Below are 12,910 nucleotides of genomic sequence, written 5' to 3'. Positions count from 1 at the left end.
ATACTCGGAGACCGAGGCTTGCACTGAGGATCAGGATAAAGATGAGTCTGTGACAGTAGGAGTGAAGTTTTTGGAAAAAGTGGACCATTGCCTTTTGGCTTATCCATTTGTGGTTTTCAGGATGGGTGAAAAAATAGTTGGGTATAGTGGAATCGGTGAGGGTAACCAGAAGTGGTCTAGTGATAATTGTTTGTGTTTCTGCTGGTCAGAGGGAGAAGGCGCTTGGAGTTAAACAAATGGGGGCAAAAAATGTGAATCGTTTCTCAAGAAAAGGGCGCCATTGAAAGGAGTGATTACTGGGGTAGCAGTACAGCTTCTACCCCCAAGCCATAAGACTCCTGAACAGCTAATCATGGCTACCCGGACTATTTGCACTGCAAACTATTTGCACCCATCCTTTTTACGCTGCTGCTACTCTGTTAATTATTTATGCATAGTCACTTTAACTCTACCCACATGTACATATTACCTCAACTACCTCAACTAGCCGGTGCCCCCGCACATTGACTCTGCAACGGTACCCCCCTGTATATATAGCCTCCCTACTGTCACTTTATTTTACTTCTGCTCTTTTTTTTCTCAACACTTTTTTTGTTGTTGTTTTATTTTTACTTTTTTTTTGTTTAAAATAAATGCACTGTTGGTTAAGGGCTGTAAGTAAGCATTTCACTGTAATGTCTGCACCTGTTGTATTCGGCGCATGTGACCAATAAAATTTGATTTGATTTGATTTGATGTAAAAGTTGACCAACTGAAGGGGAAGATTCCTGGTGTTTGTGATGCTCGTCGTTTGGTGTGACGCAAACAGGGTGGCAAGAGTGGATCATTGTCTGGTCTTTTGAGTTTTGAAGTTGAGTCTTTGACCGACAAAGTGAAGTTAGAATATATAAGTTATCCAGTACGAGCTTATGAGCTGAATACATTACGATGTTACAGGTGTCAAACTTATGGGCATGTGGCAGCAGTGTGTAGGAGGGAGGTTCCAAGGTGTGAGAAGTGTACAGAAGGGCATGAGACAAAGGAATGTGTAGCATTGGGGAAAGTAGTGGTATGTGCTAATTATAGGGGTGCCCATGGGGCTGGGGATCAGAAATGTTCCGTGCGAGAGAGGCAGGTTGAGTTTTCCAGGGTAAGAGTGATGTGGAAAATTATCACTATACTTCTTAAAAATCAATGTTCTTCCAGAGTTTTTGTAGAATCAAGATAGACTTTATTACATAGAGCAACGAAAGCCGAGCTGGTCTGCAGAGCAACTCTCGTCTACCTCTCAGCTCTCTGTTTATATAGTCATATTCACATACATCTTAGCTTAAAGCCCCTCCCTCTTGGGTTCCCCCACCACCATCCTCAGTTTCCCGCTCTCTACCGCTCCGCCCACTTCCTTAGTCTATGATAGCGGCTAAATTGGACTTTTATTCAGTCTAGAATCAATAGTAGTACAATCAATCAATCCCTAGTCATGCAAGTGTTAGATGCATTATTCTGTTAGCTTGCATGCAATAACTCATTAGTGCCAGAGGTAAGGCCCCAAAAAACAAAACAACAATGTCTGTTAAAACAAAATAACAAATCAACTTAGAATGATAACCCTTGCTAACACCTTAACTTAATTGTATCCCATAAGGTAATTCAAGGAATAGTAAAATTGACTAGCGACAGGTGTCCCTCATTCTCTTTCTCTGTCCTTGTCATGGTATGAATCATACATAGGCCTATTGCTAAATTATAAACTTCTTCCTAATTATTAGTGTTTACATACTACATATAAATCTCACACAATGTCTCTAGCTTTCGAGTGAGGGTGATCAGGCCTCGCCAGAAAGTCAGAACAGAGGTCAGAGGTCATTCAACCCCATTTAAGTGAGTGCCTCTTTCCCTTTCCTTCCCCTTTACCTCAGATATTATTTAACGATATTTCAAACATTTCAAACATTTTGTGTACCAGGTTTACATTGTTTTTTTCAGTATATTTCTTATCAGGAGAACTTACATGTGTGTAATTAAAACTATGGCAATAGAAACGTCCAAAAATTAAATTGTATGTGCCCTTTAAGGTGTATTATTTCTAACCTGTGAAAAATCCACTAGACCAAAAATAAAACCCTACACAACTACCAAATATTCATAATAGGTGGGTTGTGTGTGCTGGTGTAGGTGGTGAAACGTAGGGCAAAAACAAACAAATGGCTAGGCCTTATTTAATTTGGTAACTCCCTCTTACGGCCTAATTATAAGATTGCTGAGTTTTACTAACTGCTCTCCTCAGCTCACAGTCTCAGGAAACATTACAAAGAGAGATAATGAAACTCCCATTCTCCTGGAAAAGAAAGTGTACATTTCGTTAACATTCACTATAGTACATCTTAATCAACCACCCAAACGTTTGAACTATAAACAAAACATGAAAATAATTATATTGTACTCCATCAAATTAGTAATCGTTTGTTTCAATCTAATTCCTCGTTTATATAAATTGCTGTCATTTGTAAGTAAAACAAACAAGTGTCTACTTTCTTATGCTAAAGGTACACTAAAACATGCTCCACATAAGTCTATTACTGAGAAACATTTTGCATCTGATGGAATGTTTGTTAACAGTGTGTGTGGATTGGGCACCTCTGCTTTATAGTCTTGAACTACTTCATTCATTGCTCTCAGGTCATGAACCAGTCTCCACTTCTGTTTGTCTGCCTTTAGTACCCCTGCTTTTATCAGTCCCTCTATTGTAGCTTGAATTCCTGCCTCTGCTTTCAATGTCATTGGGTATTGCTGTTTCCATGGGGGTCTAGTGTCTACCTTTACTTTAATGCAAATTGGATTAGCTGAATTTACTAAACCCACATCTGTATCATATTTTGCCCATAAGTCTTCTGTGATAATACTTTCCATTTGTTTCCTTAGCTTTTCCTGTTTTGTTTCTTCTTTAACTACTGTCATCTGTCTTTCCTCTGTTATTTCCACTTCCTGTGGTTACCCCCATCAGTTCTGCAAAGCATAGGACTTTAATTAGGTTTTTGTCAACAGACTGGAAAATTAATGGAATTAACGGCCACTAAAAGTGTTACGTGAGGTTCTGTTCCTGGTATATCAAACCAGGTCTGTATGATATCAGATCCTGGAGCATCATGTGCTTCCATTGGTGTTATGTGAATTATTAAACAAACTATTTCAGTGTCTCTGTGCGTCTCCCAAAAGGTTGTAAGTCTTTTGGGATTTAAGTAACGGACAGAGTCCCGATCTGCATAGTCAGAGATCTTTATTCATTGGGATTTCTAAAACAAAATGGTGGTACAATCCTTTTATACACATAAGTCATACGAAAAATCCTGCAACCTTCACTGCAACCTTCACACATTAGAACTAAGAAAAGTTTCATCCAGTCTCAAACTATCTGAATCGTCGTCATCCTCCACCAAGCCTGGTAGGTCATATCCTTCATTCCTTAGGTCAGAGTCCGGGATTGGGCCGTATCTCACCATCTGTTGGGAAACTGCCTCCTCCATCGCCTTGCTCACCAACCCTCGGACACAGGGAATAAGACAACATCCACAAAGAACAAGTATACCCATAGAAGCTATAGCTGCACCCAGAATAGTTACAACAATAGTTTTCCATTTACCAAATATGTTATCAAACCAAACGTTTAGTGAGCTATCAATACCAGAGTTCTCAGCCAGTTCGTTAGCCAGCGTGGTGAATCCCTGAAGCGCTTTGGTCACGGACCCGTCTGGTGCTGTATTGTTGGGGATGAAAGTACAGCACATAGATCCAAACAGAACACAAACTCCGCCCCGCTCAGCCAAAAGCATATCTAAAGCTATTCTATTCTGCCATGCCATTAAGCTAGTTGCCGCTGTCTGCTCAGCCAATCCCTTTATTGCATCACGAGTGTGGTTTATAAATCTTTGCTGGTTATAGTAAATATAATTTATCCAATCTACGTTTTTATTAATTGTTGACCACCAGAAAATACTTGATTCAAACCCAGCTGCGATCTGATTCCTAGCTTTGAATTCTTCTGGAACCCCTCGAGGTACTCCTATCCCATCAATATATATCCTTTCATCAAAGGATCCTGGGAGGAGGTCCCGCTTTCTACGTGACAACTCACCAGTCTCTGACACGTTTGATTGTTTGATGAGAGTGAAGGGCATTGCCAGCTGAGCTAGCGCACAGGTTCCCGTCCAATTAGTATGTAGGCGAGGCCACAGTCTGTTATCACCACATAACCACCAGATGTCAGCACGGGCCTGGTTTTGGTTCCTAAAATCCTCTGGTTGCAACAAAGAGGAGAGATTAGTCATGGTCTCTTTAGTTGTGACATTCTCTGTGTCGGAGCAGGAGCTAAGATGCCCTACCCTGTATCCTATCTTATCAGTCCTAGAGAAACAATAGTAAGAATCCCCTGAGACTTCAAACGGAGGTAACCTAGGTCAGGGTGACTTTGTTATCAGGGGATACAGATAGTGCAAGTTCACCACATTCCCAGGTGGCTTGAACAATTTAATCATGCAGGATAAACCTGACGGAGAGTTAAAGCCCGTCAAGGGGAACGGAGTAGTTGTTAACCTTGGTTTGGCTGTCCCACAGGCATAACAGTCCTCTTTAGACATAGTTCTTGCCGTATACTGAATCCATTCCAACCACAGGTTAGGATCCCTATACCCCGTCTCCACCTGTACTACTTCCTTCAGGTCTATAGTTTGCACTATCTTCACCACAGCCCCGGTCTCACTACCTCCCTCAGAGAGGTTTACTCTATAGGGTGCCCCAGTTGAAGAGGATATCTCACTTGTCAGGTCTGTAACATCTGCTGGGTTGATTACTACCCAGAAAGCCACTAATGGGTCTCCACAACATTTGCGGTCAAATCCTATGTACCACATTCCCTCATTCGTAGCCTTTACCTGTTTTAGCGTAATTCGGACTTTCAGACAGTACCTATCCTTATATGGGTCGCACTGCCATTTCTGGTAATTCCTTACTTTCACAATACTCCACCTGTCCTTAAACTGTGTATGGAGATTGACATACCCCCCCCCCCCCCCCCCGCTCGGTATGAGCAACTACATGGTCCCAGGATGTACATGGTGACATATATATCTCCTATCCTTTACGATACTACCAGCCAGTAGTCCCCAACTCCCCAACTGGTCCGCAAAGACCTCAAAGGTGATGTCCTTCCCTACAGTCCCTAGTACTTCCCCTTTCCCTACGTCTAGCTGTCTCCTATGCCTTCGTAGACTGTGCTCAGGTATTATTTTATCAACTTGTGTTAGGTTAACTACTACTTCTGGTGGATCAGGAGGGTTTGAGTGTGTTAGGAATATGGCCCCCACAATCAGACAGCTACCTACCGTCAGGAGACCTGTGAATCCCCACCCTCGCCCTGAGAACATGTCAGACGCCAGAGGCCAACCCATTGCTTTACCTTCTATCGAACTCACACAGGGATGATCAGACAGGGTAAGGGAATCTTCGTTAAGGAGCCAACCCCCGAGCCCTAGTGGTGATCGGTTCTTTCTCCTAACTCTGTGTTTGTTCGTCAGGTGTAGCTGGGTTTACCTTTTTACAGTGTGTGACATGCACCCAGGTGGATCTTTCCGCAATTCTTACAGCGAAGGCCGTCACCAACAGGACCTGATATGGACCTTGCCAACGGGGCTGCTTCCAGTCTTTCTTCTTCAAGGATTGGATCCACACCCAGTCACCTGGTTGGATGGAGTGGGTTACCTTCTCCTTTAGTTCTCCTGTGGGGCACAAAATCTTTGACATACGTGTTTGGTTAATGAACAGTCTTCTCATGTGTTGTGCCAATGTGTCTTCTACTTCTATGTCTGCCTGTTCTGGCCATGCCAACTGTGACATCCTGTAAGGTCTTCCAAACACTTTCTCAAAGGGGGACAATCCATTCTTATCTGGCGTTATTCTGATAGTCATTAGTATGATTGGCAGACATTGTACCCAATTCCTTCCTGTGCTCATGTGAGTTTTTCGTAATCTAGCCTTAATCGTCTGATTCATGCGTTCGATAAGTCCAGACGATTTCGGGCTATACGAACAATGCTTCTTCATGTTTATTTGTAACCTCTGTCCAATATTATCTATTACTTGATTAGAAAAATGGGATCCATAAAAAATAGTTTCTGGAAGGCCGAACCTTGGTATTATATCCAGGCATATTGCTTTTGCTACTGTTATAGCATCTGCCGAGGAGGTAGGGAAAGCTTCTACCCATTTAGTGTATTTGTCTATTATAGTCAAACACCACTTCTTTCCCTCACTCCTGGTCAGCTCTATAAAGTCCATTAATACATTTTGAAAGGGGTACTTAGCCGGAGGGTACTCACCCAGAGGTGCCCTTTGTCTGCCCTGGTGATTACTTTGAGCACAGATAACACATCTTGAACAAAAGTTTTGTTAATCATTTGTAATCCCATATGCAACAAAGTATTGTCTAATCTGCTCTACCATCCCTCCGGTTGACACATGGCTCTGCCCATGTGTCAATATTGCAGCATATCTAAACAGTGAGTTCGGGAGAATTGGTAAGCTATCTTTGACCCATATTCCTTCCTTATTTACTGCGCCTTGCTTCACCCATTTGTGAACTTCCTTAATTGGGGCCCTACTGTAGCTCTCTATAAGTAGATCTCTATCTATCGAAACTTCCTCTTTTGACAGCTGACTGGAACCAGAGAAGTGTTTTGACCCAGCCTTCTTAGCTTCCTCATCTGCCTTTGCATTCCCCAAAGTAATGCTATCCTTCCCTGTAGTATGCACCACACACTTACATATTGCAAGCTTTTTTGGTAATAGTACTGCATCTAGGAGGTCAAGAATCAACTCTGCATGTGTTATTGGTTTACCCGAAGTCGTAACCATTCCTCTATTCTTCCACTGGACAGCAAAGACGGTATTAAAGGCATATGCACTGTCGGTATAGATAGTTATAACCTTCCCTTTACCCAGTTGGCATGCTTTTGTTAATGCCACTATCTCTGCCTGTTGGGCAGAGTCGTTTCTTGGCAATGGTTCAACAGCTAGAACCTCGTTCTCTGTCACTACAGCATAACCAGTTGCATTCGTGCCATCAGGATTCTTCTTAGAAGATCCATCAACAAACATTGTTACTTCACAACATGGTATAGCTAAGTCTGTTAAGTCAGGCCTGGGTAGTACAATTTTTTCAGTTTCTTCAATACAGTTATGGGGACTACCATCATTCACAACTGGAACCAATGTTGCAGGATTCAGCGTTGTACATTGTTCAATAGTTAGATTTGGCATGTTCAGCAATCTTATCATACAAGATAGGTGTCGTGCTGGTGACATGTACGCTATCTTGTGTTCCAGTAGCAGAATTGACACTGCATGTGGAACTTTTAAGGTTAGATCATGGTATAGTACTATTGAAGCTGAATCCTGCACTGCATTAGCAGCTGCCACAACTGATTGCAAACAGACAGTCATTGCCTGAGCCACCTCATCAAGTCTTAAAGAAAAATATGCTACCGGTTTATTTTTGTCCCCATGTTTTTGTGTCAGTACTGATGTCATATATCCCTCTCTACAATCCACAGTTTGAGTGAATGGTCTGTCATATCTAGGGAACGCCAGCACCGTTGAAGAGGTCAATAATTGCTTAATTTCCTCAAATTGCAAATCAGCCTCGTTATTCCAGATTATTTTATCATGTGCTGCCATAGCTTTTCCATAGATAAGATCACTCTATTTTCCAGTGTGTAAAGCATAATGGGGAATCCATGCTCGACAGTAATTTATCATTCCCAAAAAGCTCATCATTTGTTTCTTATTCAGAGGTTTAGGAGCTTCTAATATTGCTGTTTTTCTTGACGAGTTTAGGGTTCTCCCATCCTGCGTTATCGTGTGACCTAGATATATTACCTCTTTCTGCCAGAGTTGTAGTTTCTTTTTACTGACCTTCTGCCCTTGTCCTGCCATAAAAGTTAACAACTGGAGAGTATCCTTTTTACACCCCTCCTTCGAGGGGTTTGCTACCAGTATATCATTGACGTATATAAAAATGTGGCTCCCCTCTTGGGGTTCAAACATTCCCAGGTTACGTGTGATAGCCTGGGAAAAAATTGTTGGACTTTCCGAATAACCTTGTGGAAGTCTCGAGTATGTGTATTTCTGACCTTTGAAGGTAAAGCCAAACCATCCTTGACTATCAGGATGTACAGGTATACTAAAGAAAGCATTAGCTATGTCTATCACAGTAAAGTAAGAATGTTCTGGTTTCAATTGGTTCAATAGAGTGTGTGGGTCTGGAACACAGTGTGCTCTTGGAATTATGTTCTTATTTACCCCCTGTAGGTCCATTACCATTCGCCAATCATTGCTTGGAGCTGCCTTCTTTACTGGAAATACAGGTGAATTACACTGTGCCTCATCCCCCGGGATTACCACTCCACCTTTGAGTAAGTGGTCAAATGTGGGAGTAATCCCTATAATGGCTTCTGGTTTCATTGGATATTGTTTTTGGTATGGCCTATGGTTTGACCGCGGAACCACCTGGACTGGAGTTACTCCCTTAATTAAAACCACATCGGCTGGTCCCTTAGACCACAACTCTAGAGGTACAATCTCAAGGTCTCTTTCTTGTTCCTCTGTGAGGAAAATGTCTGGTCATCAATTATCACATCCTATGTCTAGGTGCACAGCGGGTGTGCAACCTGCTCTCCAATTCAACTTCCTACGATATCGGCCGGTTGATTGGCTATGTTGGTCCCCGTTAGGAGCAGTCTGCCAGTCTTTAACATACTTTGCCTGTGTCACCCATTTCCCCAGATCTAACCACTCCTCTTGAGCTTCCTTTGCTTTCATTTTAGGTGAGTCAGGTACTAGGGTTTTAGTCAAGTCTACTAAGGTCTTTGGTATGTCTGAGTTACCTCCCCTCAACAGGTCCTGGCTATACCAATAACATGGTTCCCCTTCACCACTTACAACCATATTATCCTTTATCACATAAGCCTGCATTCCCCTCACTGTTGGTCTTACTTCTATGTTTAACTGCGTCATCGCATCTCTTCCCAATAGATTAACAGGACATTGTACTGAAATCAGTACAGGGAGAGTAGCTTCACTCCCTGTCTTTACATGTTTCAGTGTTACTGGTGCAGACAGTTGTTCAATACCTTTATGACCAGAGGCTGATCGCACTATAATTTTTTCTCCATTCATGTCAATTCCCTCTGGTGCATTATCTTTACAAATACAGGTTCGGTCTGCCCCAGTATCACAGAGAAATGTTATCTTTTTACCCATTACTGTCAATGTTAGGTATGGTTTCTGTTCCTGTTGTAATGCCAAATCTACAAGAGACAGAACACCTCCAGTTCTCTCTCCTGCTTCTCCTGATTTCTCTCTTCCTCCCACTCTAGTCATGCCTCCTCTTCTTCCTCTGATTCTGGCTTTCTCCCCCTGTCTCTTCCTCCTCTGCCTGGATTATCCTTTCCTCCTTTTCCTCTCTTCCCCTTCTTCCTACAGTCTCTTGACTGGTGCCCTTTCCTTCTACAGTGATAACACGGTTCCTCACATTCTCTAGCAAAATGTCCCGTTTTGTCACAATTTAAACACTTCCATTCACTCCTGCCTCCACTATTACCATTGCCTCTCTTCTCTCCTAGGTCCATCCAGTCTCTCCTACCTCCCATCTCCCCTAGGGCTGCCACTAGGTACTCAGCTCCCTTCGCTTCCTTTCTCTTGTTTCGTTCCTTTACATTCTGTTCATGATGGATTGCATAACGTTTAACCTCAGCTAAGGTAGCCGTCCCCCAGCCAATTAGGGTATTTTTTATTGTTTGAGAGATTTCTGGCCTCATTCCACTTAGGAAGGCAATCTTTAACTGTTGGTGATACGGACCCTCTGGTGCCCCTGGTCCTGGATCTATTAGCCCACTGTTTGCATTGAACACATCTCTGTCTCTCTAGGTATTGACTAATAGTCTCACTGTCTCCCTGTTTACACTCGTGGACTTTGGAGAAGTCGGCATGTCTGTGATAATATTCTCTCAGATTATCACAGAGTTGTGCCAATTTATCTCCATAAGCCCCTCCTTCTGCCCACACTAGGACCTGCGCATTCCCATCTCCGGGAACCCAGTTCCCTCTCACTGCCGCCCAGTCTTTTAACACTATCTGTCTGACTGCCCTCTCTAGTTCCCCTGTATTCAGCTTAAAGCTGGCGGTCAGCCCTTCCATATCTCTTCTGAACTGGTGTACCCCTGTCTTGGTGTGGGGTATCCCTTCCACTGCTCTCACTACATCTCTCTGAGTCCATGCTCTGTATACTTGTAAGGTATCAGGCTGGTTGTCTTCTCCTGCTCTGGGGTTTGGCAGGGCTATTAAGGGACAGGATTGCTCCATTTTACCCTTACCACTGCCAGCCCCATCTGATTCTTCCCCTTCTGACTCATCATTCCCCTTTCTCTTGGCCTCAGCCCTGTGCCTCTCTAGCTTTTTCCTTTTCTCTTTCTCCCTTTTAGCCTCCTGTCTGACTTTCTCTGCCCTTGTCCTGTACTCCTCTACCTCTAGCTCTTCCTCACCTTCATCTTCCCTTCCTCCTCCAGCCCCTTCTTCCTCATAGGGAGGTGGGGCCGGTGGGGGGGGGCGACATTATTCCCCTGCACTCTCCTTCTCCTCCCTACGTATTCATCATCTGGATTTTCTCTCCATGCCTGGTCTGCCAAGTTTGGATATAACCTTTCTGCCCTCTGCTCTGGGGGAGGCACGGAGACCTCAACCTTTTTTTCCTGCCTTCTTCCCGCTTTCTAGCTTCTACTAGCCACACCCTGGCTGTTTCTAAGCCCTCTCTTTTCTGTTTCTTTAGATCAGTACCACAATTTACATGCATTTGTTAAATCATGGTTGCCAGTTTAATTACATCAAGTCGCCCAGTAAAGCCATATTTCTTTCTCCAAATATGTCCATAATACACATTTCGTTTGTCTCGCATTTCCATGTATTTCTCGTCCCCAGTAAATTCTGGGACCTCTTGTGAGGATTTGCCCCCCATGGTTGGTACTGTTAAAAATCCCTTAGCCACCTCTTCTATATAACAAGTCAATATAACAAGTAATTCAAAACAGCTTCACACCACAACACCTGGAATCACCCCTCCCTGTAAAGGTATTCTTGACTAGTCCCCCAGTATTATCTCCTACTCTACGGAGGAATTTATCCCCACAATGTAATCTTGACAATTCCTGACAGTCTCATACAACAGGAATGGGTTCTCCCTCTTCTCTATACAACCACCTGGAATTATTCATAGATGTGACTTTTGAGCAAATATTAGGTCTCACACGTATACAACCTTACATGATTATTGGTTAACACTATCGGTAACCCGGAGTTTGTAAGGCTACAGTTTCATGAAACAGATAGAGTTATGGCAAAATCTACAGTTGTTTGTGACTTTTGACTTTACTAATATTCTATTTCTCACACATGCTATTTTAATTCCTTCTGGTGTACTTTTTGTATTTGTTTAACCCGGATTATTTGTTGACTGTTCTATAATCTCTTACAGGTTACATCCCATAGGTGTACTTTGAATAGTTCCTTCTATCTCAACACCGGGTAGTTTATTTTGGTAATTGGCCTATTACCGTGAGTCGTTACGGACCCACCAACAGGTTGACTAGTCCCCCAGAATTATCTCCTACTCTACGGAGATATTTATCCCCACAATGTAATCTTGATAATTCCTGAAAGTCCCCTACATTTCACTTAAAATGGCTACGCATTGATCAATTTGCTACTTTTCAATATTTTAGCAAGTTCTCAAATCAATTTCACCAAGTAATGAATAAAGACTACTGACCTTATCCTTGCAGCCGAGATTCAATGTAGGTGTGACACTCTGGCTCCATGGACGTTGATATTTGAGCCAGGGTTGTTCATTTTCATTGTTTGGGTGTATTTCTATGTTGGGGATTTCTGGTTGTTCATTTCTATGTTTGGGGTTAATTGTTCTTTATTAGTCATATGACTCCCAATCGGAGGTAACGAGTGTCAGCTGTCGGCTCGTTATCTCTGATTGGGAGCCATATTTAAACTGTGTGGTTTCACCTGGGTTTTGTGGGTTTTGTTTCCGTTTCAGTCGTGTCACTGAGGACTTCATGATCGTGGTTTATTGTTTTTATCGTGGTTTCTTTAATAATAAAGTCTACGATGTTCGCTCAACACGCTGCGCTTTGGTCTGCTCCTTTCTACGATCGTGACAGAAAAACCCACCTTAAAAGGACCAAGCGGCGTGTCAAGCGGCAACAGGATCCACCTACACAGGATTTCTATCCACCCATAAAGGATTCATGGACATGGGAGGAGATTCTGGATGGTAAGGGGCCTTGGGCACAACCGGGAGAATATCGCCGTCCTCGTGAAGAGCTGGAGGCAGCTAAAGCCGAGAGGCGGCGATATGAGGAGGCAGCACGGAGGCAAGACTGGAAGCCCGTGGGTACTACCCAAGAATTTCTTGGGGGGGGGCTAAGAGGGAGTGTGGCGAAGTCAGGTAGGAGACCTGCGCCTACTCCCTGGACTGACCGTGGAGAGCGAGAGTACGGGCAGACACCGTGTTACGCAGTAGAGCGCATGGTGTCTCCTGTACGCAGGCATAGCCCGGTGCGGTACATTCCAGCTCCACGTATCGGCCGGGCTAGACTGAGCATTGAGCCAGATGTCATGAGGCCGGCCCCACGCATCCGGTCACCAGTGCGTCTCCTCGGGCCGGCTTACATGGCACCAGCCTTACGCAGGGTGTCCCCGGTTCGCATACATAGGCCAGTGCGGGTTATTCCACCTCCCTGTACTGGTCAGGCGACGGGGAGCATACAACCAGGTAAGGTTGGGCAGGCTCAGTGTTCAAGGGAGCCAGTACGCC

This window comes from Coregonus lavaretus, assembly GCF_964263955.1.
Source record: "Coregonus lavaretus genome assembly, chromosome: 4".
Taxonomy (NCBI): Eukaryota; Metazoa; Chordata; class Actinopteri; order Salmoniformes; family Salmonidae; genus Coregonus; species Coregonus lavaretus.
Note: the sequence above shows the minus strand (reverse complement) of the source record.